At 38.5% G+C, this 12,500-nt stretch overlaps 1 protein-coding gene, 1 long non-coding RNA gene and 1 pseudogene across 2 annotated transcripts in view; all 3 read left to right on the top strand.

Annotated features, from left to right (window-relative positions):
* The window catches only part of LOC138036847 (uncharacterized), a 5,090-nt gene extending 1,847 nt beyond the window's left edge, over window positions 1-3,243 (top strand). Inside the window, exons 3-5 of the long non-coding RNA XR_011130038.1 lie at window positions 1-381; window positions 921-1,033; window positions 2,364-3,243. The exon at window positions 1-381 is cut by the window's left edge and continues 1,238 nt beyond it. This is a non-coding gene — a long non-coding RNA (uncharacterized lncRNA). The remainder of the gene's footprint in view (window positions 382-920; window positions 1,034-2,363) is intronic.
* Window positions 1-12,500, top strand: part of LOC138036846 (uncharacterized) — a 178,462-nt gene that overhangs the window by 88,105 nt on the left and 77,857 nt on the right. The gene's annotated exons all lie outside the window — the stretch shown is intronic.
* LOC138036851 (chitin synthase chs-2-like) overlaps window positions 5,246-12,500 on the top strand; it is a 56,341-nt pseudogene continuing 49,086 nt past the window's right edge.

Genomic DNA, 12,500 nt, shown 5'->3' with positions numbered 1-12,500 from the left:
TGGTCCTTTCTTTTCGTTGCGGATAAGTTTTTCTTAGTTCTATATACGCGTAGACAATTGTAAATATAGAAGCGGGAAGAAATTCAGTATGAGCATGTTATTTCAGTTGTGTTGTCTTTTAATTGAGAACCTAAGAATCGATTTTTAATAAATATCTTTACTGAATGTCTCAACGGCCTTTCTTAAAATTTCGGAGTGTTAATCACTGATTCTATGTTCTCCTCATTGTTTCTGTCCTTCACTTCAACTAACGTTTCTTTTATTTTCCTTTCTTTTCTAGATCGTTTTTTGTTTTGTTTTGTTTTGTTTTTTTTTTTTGCTTCTATTTTTGGCCTTTTGCTCTTAGGGAAGTCCCACGAATATACAGTGAGAGAATGCTGGGTAAGATATGCTGGAAGAATGTTCGATTTTTAGGAATCAGGCGCTCTTAAGATCAGCAATTTCGCGCAAAGGATTAACCCAAAGTATCGATATGATGCTAGCAAGGGATAAAATAAAGTGTTTTCATCACAAGATTTCTCCGGCCAGCGTTGACAAGTTGCCGAGTCCTTGAGTTTAACAGATCGAAAGATTTGTGAACTGTGTTTTCCCATGATCTCACCAGTGAAACGCGATATTTTTATCTTACTTGGTTAATATTCATCAAGTTCACTTACTGAAATAACTCCAGAATACTGCATCAAAGTAATGGATAAAAAAAGTCAGCTACCCAGAAGGGTTATAAAAAATACCACGATAAAACACTCAACAAACGGTTGGATCGATTGCCTCGGTCTCGATCTGCAAAATCCAGTTTGAACTTCACTTTTCGCAGCTTGTGCAGGACAGAAGAACAGCAGGCATTGAAGAAGTTAAATAAGAAATTTAGAGCTCAATGAGAAGTAAACATTAAGTAGTACATATAAATATCTGTTTTTCAGTGCCAATGAAACATTCAGAGCTAGAAACTGCAGCTGGTACTCAAGGCTCCCTTTGAGACCTTGCCAACTCTGGATGTAGACCACCTCCCTAACCCTTGGTGACATGATTCAAGGTAACGCACTTTATAGCTTTGTAAGCAAGGACTGCAGGGTAATAAAACAGAAGCAGCGGATCCTGGTGAAGGATCTTATCAGCAAGCATAAATAGTATTAAAAACCAAAAACAGCAAGGCTGTGATAACGGTGAAGGAGTATATTCCATAAAGGCAATATTCGAAGGGCATGATACAATATCTGGTGGTATTTATTTTATATATGATACTTATTTTATGATATTTCACTCTAGGCAATATTTATATACCCTCTGGTGTCCCCCAGGGCACAAAGCTTGGTCCCTGGCTATTTATCCTTGTTATCAACGATTTAATAGTTCTTGGCGCAAGCCTATGGAAATATGTGGACAATACAACTGTATCTGAAGTTGTAGAGAAAGGTCAAATCAGTTTCATGCGCCCAACAGTTAGTGAACTCAGTTGAGGACTGGGCTATTAAGAACAGGTTCCAACTTAATGAAAAATGTAAAGAGTTACAAATAACCTTCGCAAAACATCGTGATGATCTGCCTCCTTTACTAGTTAACAGTCAGGCCCTTAAAGTTGTAGATAACGCTAAGTTACTCGGCTTAACTATCAGCAGTAATCTTACTTGGAACGAGCATATGTCAACAGTAGTTAAAGGGGCTGCTAAACTCCTTTATTTTCTAAAGCAGCTAAAACGTTCAAGTGTCCCTAAGGCAGAGCTAGTAAGTTTTTGTATCACATGTATAAGGTCTGTATGTGATTATGCCATACCAGTTTGACACTCTTCACTTCCTGAGTACTTTGTTAAGACTTAGAACGGGTGCAAAAGAGGGCCTTAGCAATAATTTGTCCAAATCAAACTTACTCAGACGCTCTTTTATCCATGAATTTAGAGTCATTAGAGTAGCATCACCATCACCTAAGCCAGTCACTCTTTAACTCAATAGAAGGGGATATCTCTCATCGTTTACATAAGCTATTACGACCTCTGCATAAATCTAAATATAATCTACGCAGCTTTTTCAATTTTTATTGTATATAATTGTCTATTAGTATCTACTCTTGTATTTAATGTATAACGCAATTCAGCTCTTTGGCTGCAATGTTTTACTCAAATAAACTAAACTATTATTAACTATTAAACTATACTATTATTATATAACGTCATTACTTGTAACTGAAAACCCTAGCTGACGAGGAAAGGCAGTGACTTTTGAAATATTGGCTTTAAATTTTATGTTCCTTCACCGTTGTATCAGACTTGCTCGTTTTGGTTTAATTAACCAACTTGAGTCATCATTACCCTTTCTCTGCCCGTCTTCTTTTTATATGTCGATATGTGCCTTCGTTGTCTAGTTTCCAGAAACCCAATTGAAAGGCAACTCGGTAAGAGCCACCCTGGCTGTGATGTTCAAGAGACATGACAGGATTAACTTGAAAAACAGTTTCCGTAATTTGGGGGAAAATATGAAATACTGCAAATATTTTTTTCCGTCTGTAAGGGAGTGTTCTGACTGTTCAAGTCTCGTCATTTGGTTTGATATGCACCAATCTCCCTTCAAAGACCAGCGTGCGAAGAAGTGATGATAGCAAGGAACATGATTAACAAGTATCCTTCCCTCTTGTTTGTTAAATCTTGCATATCGATCACGTCACCCCTAGCTTCCCTATATGTAGTCCTGCTGCGCCCACGAAAATTTTGGAAATGGTTTTAGAAAGAAAAACACTGGAATCATCTCCTGCACCTCTCTAGCTCATCGAACGCAAGAACAATTTGAGGTTATTTGATGTCACCTTTGTGAGTCGTCCGACTAATCGGGATACTCACATCGAAAAGCAAGTAGCAGACTTTTCGTACGTAACCTCAGAGTATCTCAGAACTTTAAATATTCACGCAATCAGTTGGATTTGCTTCATTGTCTCGATTTTTACATACGCCATGTGCATCCTATTACAAAGTTATCTCAGTAGAATTGATAAGCTGTTTGCCAGGGCATAAAACTATTTTTGTCAGGTAGTTCAGCGTTAGGGACATATTGTGTAGTAGAGACATGAATCTTTAGGACTGGATTACCCTTAATCATATTTCTCTATATCAGAGATGCTACCACCCTGCAAGTCGAGATGTCGAAGGAATAGAGGTCATTCATATTAAAAATATATGTCTTTTTAATGCAATATGTTTATATGATTTTTTAATGCAAGTCGAGATGTCGAAGGAATAGAAGACATTCATATTAAAATATGTTTTTTTTGTGATGTTCGTACCAAGCGACCATAATGTTATTAACATTATGGTCGCCGCCTCTGACATCCTCAATGGACACTTTTTCTAGCTGCTTCCGAAATCCGACAAGCAAGAGCAGTACCGCAAACACCTACAATGTCTTGTCCGAAGCGTTTGGCTCCTACTGAAAAAGATACATCCACAAACGTGACATATTTACTAATCGTGTAAATCAAAAAGATAAAGAAAAATTGTCAATCACTCACGAAATAATTATTTATTTAAAAAAACATCCACAAATCGCTTGGTACGAGCATCACAAAAAAAAAAAAAAATTAATATGAATGACCTCAGGAGCCCATCTGGAGCGTGCAACTTCCATACAGCGTCTGTGAAACGGCGTTTTCACAAGAAGGTTTATTTTTAGACTAGCCCTTCCCGAGAATTAAATCAAAAAACAATGGTAGTTCCGGTTCAGTGACCCTATGACGTCAGCTTAATTTCTTGTAACTGGTCATGTGGGAGTCTCATTCGCGGGAAATTCAATCTAAAAATAAATCGGTCTGTGAAAACGCAGTTACACGAGCACAGTGGAGTTGTAGGCTCCGGGTCATGGGTTACTGATGACCTCTATTCCTTCGACATCTCGACTAGCAGGGTGGTAGCATCTCTTGTTAGTCCTTCCCCTATCAGTCCGTAATTTATGCTCATGGCTTGACCCTCATTTGAATATAGATGTAAATATTACCAATTGAAAGTAATGCAATAGATGATTTTATTGTCTCAAAAGCTCATGGCCTTGAAGCGTTTAACTCTGGTTTAGAGCTAGGATTTTTCTGAGTTTATTAATTTCTTTATTTGGATGTAACGTAGCTCCTGCATTTTCCCGCGCGTGCAGCTTCGATCTTATTTTTGTCCATATTTGGGCATGACATTGGTGTCCTAAAATCCCAAGCTTTGTTCCAAGGACTAGGAAGAGTTGCAAGTTGCACGTTTCAAGATCATGTGCTTCTGATTATCTTTATGATATGAGACATATAAGAAAATACATGTCAAGAAGCAGAGGTGAGTTACTAATTCACGTGTTTAACACTAGTAGACTCGACTACTGTGATAGCTTACTCTTACACTAAAGGTTGGCGAAATATCAGCTATTCCGGCTACGTTTCAGCGTGTTATGAACGCTAGCGCTTGCTTAATTGGTTTATTGTACCTTAAAGTCCTGCCACATCATGCCTCTGCATGCTTTGCGAACATCATGCCTCTGTATGCTTTACGAACTACTTTGCAAATTACGTTCCGACGAAGCAGGGCGCATCATAATCGTGTCGTTTTACGTACAAATGTCCCAATATGTTTAGCGGATATCGATCGTGATGCTATGCGATTTCAGGGTTTGGACGCCATCTTGGTCTGGCTGGCCGACGGACACACATCACCTCGATCTGATGTGATTGTGAATCTGTCATGCCTCGACGTCGGACTCGTATCGCAATGCCCGCATGCCCAAATCAAAGTTGTGCGTGTTAGTTGCCCGGCAGTTTTCTTCGCGCTTCGCTGCTGCGTTAAACTCTTCGAGAAATAACTTAGAAACGATGTACCGCACAGACCTGGGAGTTAGAGAGGTGGTTAAAAGATTTGTTTCCAACAACATGCCAAATTCTTGGCTTTTTTCATTTAACGATTTCAAATTTATTTTCTTGTTGCTTGACAGTGTAAACGATATGACAAGCAAGATGAAAAACGGAGTATCATACCGTGCATCTTAATTCCATCATTCGCGCATAACCACAATTCCTTGCGTTTCGAAGAAAAACGTGTTCTTCTCTCGATCAGAGAGCTGCCTCGTTCGTTCACTTCAGGCTCACTCACTGGAGCATCAATAAGTAGTATTTCGTTTCCCGAGTGATAATTTGCTAGGGTGTTTGGGAATAAGATAGGCAACCCAGTTTACGCTCAGTGGGCGTCTATTTGTTACATAAACAATCAACCGTCCCACCCTGCATTACGATTTAAATATGGCACCTGTGAGGTTTAAGCTCCGTGTATTTTCTTATCTGATCACAAGCGCTTCTCTTCTCAAGGAAGATTGCGAAATATCTGCATGGTGAGTGGCTCAGATCAACAGGTTTCAGTGAGCGATGCAATGAAAACACTTATACTACACAACACACTGATGTAAGTTAAAAAGTTGTTATAAATCTTCCCTCGCACGAACACCACGTATACATAAAGAAAATCAACTTGAGGCTTCTTCGATTTATTCAACTGTACCTTGATAAATGCTTTAGCTAGTGAGTGGACAAAAAAAAAGTGCAGGAACAACAAATCAACAGCTGACGGACATTTCGTGTTCAAGCTCCAGTTACGCGTCACGGCTCACCGTTTAATAAACTGATACATTGCATGGACTCTTACATTTTCGACAAGGTTACAAAGCGGCCAGTTTCAGGGCTTAGCGACACCCCGTTCTTGAGTCATTCGGTAAAATATCCTACCAAGATTTGTACGATAAGTTGATAAGTTGGCCACTTGTACGACCATTGGAAACATCGGAAAACTTACTTTTGCTGTGTTAGTGATGCACTATAGTTGTTGCCATTTCCAACTTAACTGATAGTTTACTGATATTGCTTTGCCAAGTGCACGAATTAGTTCAGTATTGCAAAGAACAGCAATGCGTTTACGTGAAACTGGAAACATCGGGCTGTTTCACGTAAACACGGTGTTAAATCTCGAGCACATCTCACGTCACAAAGAAAAAAAGCATGAAACTTATGGTCTGTAAATTAATCCAATAAGTATGTCATATATTAAACCGGAAAGCACCTATTTGTTGGCTTTGACTGGTACACATATCAGCAAGAACTGTTTTTGCCTGTTCTCATGTATTAATACGAAATTTAATTTAATTGCCAGTTTGACTTGCATAATTGAGTTATCACTCAAAAGCAGGCCAACGTAAAAACGTAGCGTAAATTTCCCATGCCTAACATTTTTAAAATGATTAATTTCAGGTTTTTTCTTTTGAGTTGAAGTTTCTCTGAATGTACTCATTACCCCTGAGTGCAAAATCACCATGCAAATATAAAAAAATAGTCAACAAATTTGAGACTCTGAAAAAAAAAAAACAGCACACGTGCCAAAACCATTCATTTAGTACACGAATAAGTAATGTCAGCGAGTGATTCAGTCCCAGTGGGGCCGTGGATCGATTTGATAAGGTATTTTACAATGTATTAAGAAAAACTTAGTGAGTGGTTGTATCTATTGAAACTGAATCAACTTGTCACGAGTCAGAAACGGCCTTTCGGGTCCGAAAAGTTGCCAGGACCTCGACACCTCTGTAGCAGGAGCTCGAGTTCAGTCCAACATTTATCACGTTAGTACATGGGCAAATGCTCCACTGTTGCCTTCTGTTACTCATACCTAAGGAGTTATACACGCCGGCTCAAACCTATACAGTTTAACATGGAACCAAGTATCATAGCACTATATTCAGCAATATTGGCACTGTCAAGATTGCCCATTTCGCTATTTACGTCGTTATATACCCGGGATAGCAAACTGAACGGTCGGAAATCGAACTCAATCGAACCCAATCCGTCGATTGAGTTCGATTGAGTTCGGCAATCGAACGAAATCGAACACCAAAATCTGTGTGAGTACGATTTCCGAACCAATCGAACTCAATCGAACAAATCGAACAGGGGCACCCAACCTCAATTTTCGGAAAATATCCGTTCTGAAGACGATTTGAGATCTAGAATTTCCGGAACATTTGTTGTGAAATTTCTTGCTTGCCTGCCTGACCTAGGATTTTCGAACTTCTAAAAAATGGTATAATTGCCCATTTTTAACGGATTTTTACCCTAAAAAGGTCACCTAGAATTTTCGGGAGCCTTTTTTCTGGCTGAAAATTTCGAAAAGGTAACTTTTGATCCCTACAATTTTCCGATCACTAAACTTTCAGCTGGGAAATCCAAACAGATGAAAATTTTTTAGGGGATACAAAATTTGCCTGTATCTACCGTTTAAATACTAAAATGCGTTTAACAATGCTATGTTTAAATGGTTTTGAACTATATTCTCGCTGGGTGCCCCTGATCGAACCTTATCGTACTCAATCCATTAGATTGTGTTCGATTGAGTTCGGCAACCGAACACAATCGAACTCAATCAATTGGTGTATAAGCCGCACTCGCAGATAAGCCGTACCCCGAGTTATGCAACTTAAATTTTATTATTATTGAATATTTGGGTAAGAAAACTAGACCATCCACGGCAGTGAAAATATCAGATAAGAACAAAGCAATCATTATCCCCGCGTGCTATTACTGTTTTCATTGTAATTTAACTTGCAATTGAAAGATGACAACTTGAATTATTACTTTCATGAAAAAGTACAAATTTAAGAAAATTTCTAACCTCGACACACTGAGGCAACGACATACAACAGCTGTATTATTACGAAAAGATCTGACTGATAATGTGCAGAATTTTTTCAAATTCTGCAAACGCAATTGACAGTGACTTGGAGAGCAAAAGCTTTACAAGCTTCAGTATATTGGACATCTGGGAATATCTCACTGTCACGATTGAAAGGATAAATAGTAAATGCAACAGTAAAACTATTTTCTTCTTCAGGTCAAAATCAAAGTAAATAAGCGGATACTGCAGATTAATTTCCTGTGTGTCGATGATTATCTTTTCCCTTTCACTTAAAAGTGAACTGCTTGAGGATGATGAGGCATTTTCAACACGAAAAGCACGGCTTTCTCTCCTATTTTCTTTGATACTTTAAATTCTTCTCCCTCCTTCACATCAAATCGGCACTCTTGATAGCCTTTAACAACGCATTTAGCGTTTACAACCCACATAGCATCTGAAGCCATTTCTGCAAGATGTTTGCAGTTACAAAACACACACGTTTATACTGAAGCAACTCGAGCCTTTAAAAACCTGTTATTGATTTCAGCAACTCGAACACTAGTTTTTTTTTTTTTTTTTAAATCAAGAGTTCGGAAATCGAACGTTCGATTGGGTTCGATTGCCCATATTTTTTTTGTGTGTGAGTTCGATTGCCGAACTCAATCGAACTCAATCCACGGATTGGGTTCGATTGAGTTCGATTGAAATTTAGTTCGATTGGGTTCGATTTGCTACTCCGGCTATATAGGCCGAGCCTGGCATTTTCTTTCCTTCTTATGGTAGCAGGAGTTAACGGTGGTATAGACGCTATCTTGATAGTTTTGAATGATTGTTTCCCGTCATTACTGGGTTGCCCTATGGCAAACCCAGTCGGAAATAGGTAGATTTCCGTTTTTTTTTTTTTTTTTTAGTATTTTTTTCCGTGTCGGTAAAAGTCTTTCCTGTCACTCCCCTGGTAAGTGGTGTCTTTGTGCATAGAGCCTTCTGCGCGTATTTTCTTAGGATCGAGAGGGTAGTGGAACTGCGTAGATTTCTCTGGTGGACACAATAGAATCATTAACTTAGCCTGCAATGGCGTCGAAAGTCATGTAACGCGAATGGCGTTTTAGTGGATCCTTAAACAAAATATACCCTTATGGAGCTCAATAATGGAAAGTCAGTTGGATAAACTAGGCAGGAATCTCAAAAGCGACGAGTAGTGGACTTCGACAACAATCTATCGCCCGTCGAGACGAAATCAAAGTGAACTGTATTTACCTGAAGTACATGGTAATTTGACACGATTGAGTTTCTTGTCTTCACGCACGCAATGAAATAGGAAGAGGTTTTCGCCTCTAAGAGCAAATATGTTGTTTGTTTCAATAAAATTTTCGCTGGAAAAGGATTCTGTGGTATTTTCTGCCTTTGTGAATTATAATATCATGTTGTGTATTGAATTTCCGAGCTTAAGGTTGAAATGTGATATGGGAGAAGTTTTTTAGTATTGCTCTGTAAGCAGGAAGGGTTCACAGGCCTGTTGGAAGCGTGCTTGAGTTTCAACAAAATGAGCCCCAAAATCAGTGAAAAATTGTGACGCAGATGAATAATAAAGTAGCTGCCATTTCCAAAATGATGAAATTACCTGGTGATAAATAACGTCGAACGCGTCTTGGAGAGTAAATTTTGACTTTGCATAAACAAGAGTTGGGCGATTGTGATCTTTGTTTTGACTTCGCTCATTTCATTGTCAAACTTTATAGCACTTGACAGAAAAAGAAACTTACAAAAACCCGGTATCTTGCCATCATTTGACACAGATGCTTCACTGTTTGGCGAGTAACCATGCCGCGGTAACTTAATCACGGCGCCCGATGAATTCCGGCCATGTCACTTTCGAGTTGGCGATTTATTTGAACGTAGCAAAAATCTCCCAAAATGTTTGTCGCTGATCGTAACTTTTTATATTCTATATTCACGGTTCAAAATTAATGTTGTTTTCATGTCGTAAATATGTTATTCTCGATCGACCGTCCTGGAGACTTCCTTCTGCTCTTTCTAAAAACTGTGTATCAATAGTTATTTACTTTTGCATCAATATTGGTTTTTGCATAAAGCAAGCTAACAAGATCTGTACCTTGCTGAGTTCGCATTTATAAGCGTTAATAGTATTTTCGGTCCGATTCTTCTGTTTTATGAGGGGTATATTGTTTTGGTCTCCCATCCGAACACTAACCCCGCCTCTTAGTCCTTATCTCAAATAACTACACAATAGTGTCAAAAGAACACGGAACCTTTTCATTCTTTTGCTATAATCTGAACAGTTCTATGTAAAAAAATAAGCTAACTTTGTAGAAAATTACATTATTAAAAGAGATCATTTGTAACGACCTGTCGACCTTCTTAGCGCTGAAACTCAACGATTCACCACTGTGTTCTAAAGTAAAGTAATTATACTACCACAGACTTAAAGAACTATCGGTTCACCATGGTGAAGCCCTACAAATAGCCTTATTGAATAGCTTAATCAAGAAAATTATCCCTAAGGTGCATGTTCCGTGATCTGTTCTATCACTTAAAACGCTTGTAGATGTAGTAGCTTTTGTTTTTGGTTCCTAAAAAAGGCAAAGAATTTTCCAAACATCATGCTGAATCTTGTAACACTTAAGCCATAGGCAAAGATTAAAAAATGTCAACAAAGTCGGCGATATTTACATAAGATCAGTCGTAATTGAATTAGTCGTCTTCTGGGAAAATAAGTCGACTAAAACATTTTTCACACGGGGGGACTGACTTCTGCTGTTCCTCGGGTATTTGATGGAACAGATTGAAGACCCGTCATCTTACCTTCATCATCTGAGTCTCCCTGTCATCAACAACATTTAGCAACAGACATGCCCTTATTTATCGCGCTGAGAAATCTAATTACCTTAGGTAAATATTATTTTCCCTTTTCAAAAGTTGGAATATATGTCTTCAGAGAGTGAAGTTTCATCAGCGACCTCACATTTTCCCGTATGTCTTAATTACTGCCTGTATGGGTTACACATTGCTTTAAATTCCCTTATTTTTAACTTTTCCTTTTATTTTCAAATATAACTGAACAATAATCCGACATTCTAAATTTCTCTTTCTCATCTGTGCGCGAACCAAGCAGATATATTCGGGTGTCTAGAAAACCCGAATAGCGAATAGTCGCGAATACCGAACAGCGAATAGTCACGAATAGTGCGAATAGTGGCGAATAGTCCTTTTCACAGAACGTGTCTTGCCGGATCGGACAGCACAGATGAGGATGATGAAATGTGAGTATGTTCGGGCGCCACTGTGCGAGGAGATGATCATGAGCTTGATGTATTAATGAAAGTGATTTATATTTTTGCATTTTGACATTTGTTCTTCTTTAGAGTGTTTGTAAAAGCATGCACGAAACTCTGTTTCGACGACGGGTGAGCATATTATTTGCTTTGATTACGAGATTGTTCAGCATAAGGCGGTGACTATTGAAGACTATTCGTCACTATTCGCGCCTATTCGTCACTATTCGCCACTATTCGCACTGTTCGTACTATTCGCGATTCGCGACTATTCGCTGTTCGCTATTCGCTATTCGCTATTCGGGTTTTCCAGACACCCGGTATATTCCATCGATGATCGAAAAATTCGTCTTGAACAGAAACTGTTTTTCTTTCCTCTCTTCAGAGTAAATACAATACTCGTCAAAAATCTTGAAACACTTGTGTCTGTTTCCCCTTCCCCAATGTTGATTTGGGTGCTTCAAAACACGCGTGGCTCAACATTGGTGAGGGAAAAGGCACATATCAGTGGGGAAAACAGTGTGAAGTAGAAATCTCAGGATTTTTCTTGGAAATTCGAGAGAAACGGTGTCTGTTTCAACGTTTTGAGACCAGTATTGTAGCCTCTACAACAGACCCTCCGGCCTTAACCAACCGCAATAACGTAAGCGCGAGAGGGACGAGTAAATTATATCAATAAAAAAGGTCTCTCTTTTTTATTTTTAGATTCTTCAGTGTCTATCTTTCTTTTTTCCAGTCACCTAATCAACACTATTTGACTATGGGCTTAGCGCAAGTTTATTACAATAGGCTGTCAAGACTATTTTGTAAGAAGTATGAATGCACGATGTTATCTAACCATATAAAACCCCAATTATTCCTTCAAAAACCTCAAAAACGAACCGTTGACCACTAATTTTTTATTGCTGGAAAGTGATCATCAGGCTAAAATGAATCTCTCCACAAAGTTAAAAAAATATCGCTCGGGCGGATCGAGAGCCACATTAAATCTTCCCATTGCGAGGGTAGCTTTGAATCCTCTGCAGAGAAGGAATATATAATTCGTTCTCGAGGCATTTAAAGATAAAATATATAATATTATTACATGTTAAGAGCGTGATATCGTTTTTATTCACGAGTTTTTAATACCATATCGCGAACGAGTGAGACTTCGAGCGAGTGAGCGATATGGTATTAAAAACGAGTGAATAAAAACGATATCTGGCTCTTAACATGTAATAATTATTTTGTTTATTACATATTACATGCTTGAAAAAAATCAGGCCACCAAGTTGAACTACAAGAAAGACTGGTTATGAAACCTTAAAACCTTCAAAAGCGAGAACAATATGTTGTCGCAATCGATGTTGAATTGACCGTGACCCCGCAAAATCTTTTGTTTTGGTCTCGCACGGGTTCCCAAATTAGTCGCGCATAATTTAATCGAAGGATTTGATTGCTTATCGTATCGAAAAAAGGTGTGTTTTGTGCAGGGTCAAGGTCAAAAATACGGACAAAAACATCAAACAAAGGAATTCGTGAAATCGTGGAGATCTGTCCTGTTCTGGGA

Source organism: Montipora capricornis, unplaced genomic scaffold, assembly GCF_036669925.1.
Source record: "Montipora capricornis isolate CH-2021 unplaced genomic scaffold, ASM3666992v2 scaffold_506, whole genome shotgun sequence".
Taxonomy (NCBI): Eukaryota; Metazoa; Cnidaria; class Anthozoa; order Scleractinia; family Acroporidae; genus Montipora; species Montipora capricornis.
The sequence above is the reverse complement of the archived record's forward strand: the minus strand, read 5'-3'. Positions and strand labels throughout refer to the sequence as shown.